Source organism: Pseudopipra pipra, chromosome 1 (assembly GCF_036250125.1).
Source record: "Pseudopipra pipra isolate bDixPip1 chromosome 1, bDixPip1.hap1, whole genome shotgun sequence".
Taxonomy (NCBI): Eukaryota; Metazoa; Chordata; class Aves; order Passeriformes; family Pipridae; genus Pseudopipra; species Pseudopipra pipra.
The window spans coordinates 20,565,205-20,570,407 of NC_087549.1; the positions used below are offsets into that span (position 1 = coordinate 20,565,205).

Below are 5,203 nucleotides of genomic sequence, written 5' to 3' on the forward strand. Positions count from 1 at the left end.
CCAAAGATAGTTTACCTGACCTGATCATAACCAAAGGAAAAAATTGTTTCTGTGACTGCTATATGTGCTACAGAAGGGTATTAGACATCACACATTTAATTTTTCCTTGGGCTTCTAGCTCATTCTCTGAGCTCTTATTTCCTCCCTTTATTAAACTTTCAAGGAAGTAGTGGCATGTAATTCACTACAACAGTTTACTACTATTTATGGCTTTAATATGTGAGTGTTGTGTGCATCAAGTACTTGCCCTGAGGTTTAGGGAGAAGCATAATCCATTACTGCCAGCAGCCCCCACCCCACAGGATATGCTGCTGAGGGGAGTGGAGGGATCTGTGGCACTGGGGCTGCCCGGGGAAGGCAGGTGAAGGTCTCTAATCCAGGGCTGTTCCCCAAGAACCTGTCTGCTCTGCAGGGGTGGGACTGGTGGGGACCTACCCTATTACAGGCCCTATTATACTTGGAGTAACAAGCTTTCTCTCTACATTTTCAGCTTTTTGCAGCTGCACAGTCTTTGAGCTGAATTAGGGACATTAATAGGATTACCCTGTTGGCTTTGTAGGGCAAAGCCAGCCTGAACTGGGATGTGGCAGCAGGAGCTGGTCCCCACCCCCTTCAATCTGATCTGCTGCTTCCTATAAGTTCAGTTGAACATAGTATTTTATTTTAATGTTCTCTGATTGAAATGCTGCAGTGGGCAGTAGTGCAGATACACACGGTGGTGTGTATCACGTAATAATGCAACTCCTACTGTACTATGTCAACTAGGGCAGCTACTTGGTTTCAGTCAAAAATGGGAGGGAAAACTGTCAGGCTCAAGAATTTGATTTACTGAGTTATCTGCATGATTTTAGATCCCAATTGTAGTATTTTGCTCAACTGCACAGCCTCTGACCATGCCCCTTCTTCATCCCATTAAGAAAACTACTCATCTCTTTGTGTCACAAGTTTATTACACCTCTCTAATGGCAATCCCTGCTGTGAAGGTGGGAGCTGTGCAGTACAGGTCACTCGTCCCTCGCTCGCTGCAGCCAGTTGGGGAATGCAGAGGCGGCAGAGGGCTGTGCCGGGCAGCAGCGTAGATGTGAGCAGAAGTGATGGGCTCCAGCACTGTGGTCTGACACTGACACCCTCCTCCCAGTAATTCCCCATTGGAACAACAGGAATAGGAATACTGAGTGAGCCCCACCGTGGGTATTGCTGCTTGGAAGCAGCGACGCCGCCTCAGCTGCTCCCGCTTCCTCAGGCGGCCGCCGGAGCTGTGGCAGCGCCGGGCGGTCCCGCGGCCAGCAGGGAGCTCCAGCGCCCGCCCGAGGCCTCTGCGGCGGGGGCGGAGGGGAAGCCCTGCCCCGTTCTCCGCTCCCTTCCCCGCCCCATCCCGGGGCCGTGTCCCGGTCCCGTGTCCCGGCGCGGGGACTCGCGGCCTCAAGGGACACGGCCCGAGCCGCCACGTCACCGCCCAACGCGCTCCTCGAATGCCCCTGGAAATGCAGGCGGGGGAAGCCGCCCGGATGCGTTAGGCCTGTGCAGACAGGCTGTCGGGATCCTTTCCCGCAGGCTTTTCCAGCCCCGACGGAATGAAGACCTGGACAGCCCGGTCTGACCTAATGGCTGAACCTGCCCGGAGCCAGTGGCTGGACCGGAGGCCTCCCGGGGCCCCTTTCCCACAGAATTATCCTGTGATCCTGTGACACCGGATTACAAACCCTCCTTCCAGTTTGAGCTGTGCCACCACCCTGGCTGGGTGCTGCTGGAGCTCTGTTAGCAGGTGACATGAGCAGGACTGGCTGAAAAAGCCATTCCTCTTTGAGCTGTCTGGGGATCCAAGACCTTCCTGTTCCACATGGGGATGGGGACGGGGATTAACCTACCCATTCTAGTAGCAGCTGGGGGGGCAGAGGTGGGAGACAGACTCTGAGACATATGACCAGGGGACTCGGTCTCCCCACAGACACATGAACATTCCCATTGAAAGTTTCAATTTCAACAAAATACTGGTATTTGCCAACAACAAACGCCTCAACGGCAAGTTCCCAGCCAGCTCTCAGTCCCAAAGTGCACGTCCCTGGGACACCGGCACTGACGGGAAGGCTGAGGAGCCACCTCCTCCTCCAGCTGTGCCTGACCCCGAGGTGCTCTCTCCCGCCGGCTCCATCCCGCAGTCCCTGGCACGAGGTGAGCTGCCCTGGCACGGTTTCAAGGCCAGTGCTCAAGGCCTGTGCCGTCAGCAGGGCTGGTGACACGCTTCATGTTATTCCTGCAGGACGGGGATTGGCTCCGTCAGCCACCGCACCCAACATTCCTGCCGCTACACCCCGTCCATGGGCTGCACCGAGAGGAGTGACTGCAGCCAGGGGACTGGGGACAAGACGGACAGACAGCCCTCAACATCCAGATAGCTGGGGACTGGAAGGTGTAACAGCGGCGGCAGCTGCCACGCTGCTTTAAGGCTGGGTACCCCCTGCGCTCCCCTGAGTTCAGGTTTCCTTTCTCCCTGTGGAGCCGCTGCCAGCCCCAGCCCTGCCCGCGTGGCAGGCACGGGTGCGTGCGGAGCCGGCCGGCCCTCCCTGCTGCAGAGCCAGCGGCAGCTGGGCCTCACCTCCCTTAACCCCGCCAGCCGAAATCAGTACAGCTGAAATTTTCCACTTGAGACGCACACAAGACCAGAATAGATTTCCAGGGTATTCTTTTTTTCCCCCCACTAGCTAGAGGAAGACCGGGACACACTTTGTAATGTTTGCTTTTAGAACACCCTCCAGAAGGCTTTAGGGAGTCCCCACAGCATGGACAGCCCCACAGGGAGAGCCCCTGAGGCTCCAGGGTGTCAAGGCTGGGGGCACTGGCTTGGCCACTACTGGCTTGGCCACTACTGCCTTGGCAGTCTCAGCCCTTCATCCCTTGGGACCATTGACCCAAGTTCTATGGAGACACAGTGAATTTTTCCACAGTGCTGCTGCAGCAGCTGTGGGGGCCATGTGAGATCCTGCAAGGGGTATGGACAAGTTGGGGGTGCCTGGGCTGCCACAGGCTGGGGAAAGGCAGGAACAGAAGAGGGATTCCCAGCTTCAGCTCAGCCCCCAAAGCAGCGTTTTATTTGGTGGCTTGTGATTAAAAAAAAAAACCCAATCTGCAGAGCAAAGCTGGTTTAGCTTAGCGCATTTAGCACGCTGTGCTTCTGCTTCTGCCAAATCCATTTTGCAACCTCCCTGGAGCAGGGGCTCTCCCACTGCTGGTGCTGCCAAACGGCTGGAGCCTCTTTCCAGTGGTGGCAGGCAGCCCACAGCCCCAGCCCTGCTGTGCCCATGGCACACACTCACCTCCGTGGGCTGCTGCTGCTCTGCCTGCATGGTTGGGGTGCAGCTGCTGTCCACTGAGCCTGAAGGCCTTGAAGGATGACACCTGCTCGGGCATTCCTGTGGGGTTCAGTCATTTCAAACCTCCAACAAGGCTGTTAGCAAGTCAAGACGAGTCACTTGCAGCCTGGAATCAAAAGGGCAGGCACATAAAGCCCTGCAGCCCACTGCTCACACATAGGTCTGGCTCCAGACCTCAGTGCTCAGGACTCAACCTGCAGGTGCCATTCCCCTGGGGGCAGGCACATAGGGCTGTGGCTCTGGGCACCAGCCCTGCACAGCCATACAAAGCTGCTCCTGGCCCAAGCAGTCACTGGCATCCACAGTGGATGCAGTTTGAGCAGGAACAAAGTCCTGGCCCCTGTGTCTGGAGGATGCCAGAGCTAGGGAAGTTTCAGAGGAGGTACCTCTGTCTCATGTGCCAAGGGCCCCAACATGCACTCACTGAAGACTAAAGCCCCCAGGATGAGATGGTGCAGGAATTCAGGCAGCCACATGCCGGGGCCCAGCACCGCAGCCACAGCCAAGCAGCCCAGCCATCCAGGCACCCGTGTCCTCCACACCCACCAGCCAGAGCCATGCACCTGCCAGGGCACAGCAGGAGACCACTTAGGACATGACAGGGACAGCAGGAAGAGGAAAGAGGGGATGTGGTGCCACTGGAGTACCCTGTCACACCACAGCCTCCCACAGTTCATTATGGCACCTTCCCCACCAGCAGCACTGGGTTTCCCAGTGGCACAGGCTCCCTGTGCCATGGACAACCTGTCTGCCTGGCATGCTGCTCTGGGCACGGAGAGGGCATGGCTGGGCTCACTACACCTGCCTGTTCCCATATGATCACATTTTATTTCTATCTGTGAGCTTCTTTTGCCTTTCCAGTGACTACTTACAATCCACCAAACTCAGACTGATGTTGTGCCTTCAAGCTCCTGGGGTTTGTCTCATACTGTAGCAACTTCACCTTAAAACATGTTATCTTGAAAGCTCTCTATTTGCACCTGTGTTTTATGCACACAGTGCTGGGCTTTGGGACACTTCTGCAGCATATGTCTAGAACATTCAATAAATAACTTATTTCTTTACCCAGTACAGTTCCCAGCTTCACGCTGACTGTTGCCACAAATGAGATCAATGATTTGTTTCACTTTTAATTCCAAATGAATGACTGCACGTCCCAGGAGGAGGGTTTCAGTTAAGGTGCACAATGGAAGGGTGAAGCTGAGGACATGCACCATGACATATAAAGCAGCCTGGTCTGGAATAAGCTCACTCAAACCAGCTCTGACAACGAGTCAGAAGGCATTGTTTCAGCATTAAGTAGTTTGTTAATACTTTTCAAAGAAATTCAGTTTCTGCACAAGGATCTCTTGCCTGGTTCAGCAAACTGGTAAAAACAAGGAGCAGAACTGTAATGCTCCAGATGGAAGCACAGTATTTGGCTTGGTACCTAGTCCGTAATTCACATAGGGTGTCTATGCTGTCTATAACCGGCAGGATAGGATGAGCAGAGACAGGCCTGTTGAATGATTCCAGCTTCTGTTGGATGTTTTAAAATCAGTGATCATGGGTTTTCACAACAAATTTCTAAAAGGCCCTTTTGCCGTGGTTCACAGTCTGTCCTGTGCCCAAAGGAGGAAGGTGACATGGTGGTTTGCTCTCTCCCTGTCAAGGGAACTTTCCTGTCTGACCATTCAGGAGCCACTCTGGGAGTCTCGCTCGCATCACCCCAAACTTCAACTGCTGAAACTGAAGCCCCTTTGCAGTGAGTGGCTCCAGTGAGACGATGAGTGCCCCCCTTGACTCCCTACACACACCACTCTCACACAGTTTCTGTCTGGACCCTGGGTTTC

General features: G+C 54.6%; 1 long non-coding RNA gene across 1 annotated transcript; it reads left to right on the top strand.

The window, feature by feature from the left end:
- Nucleotides 1–1,129: 1,129 nt before the first annotated feature.
- Nucleotides 1,130–4,339, top strand: LOC135410523 (uncharacterized). The gene is made up of 2 exons (XR_010428718.1): nucleotides 1,130–2,172; nucleotides 2,261–4,339. It is a non-coding gene; the product is annotated as an uncharacterized LOC135410523 (long non-coding RNA).
- Nucleotides 4,340–5,203: the final 864 nt, after the last annotated feature.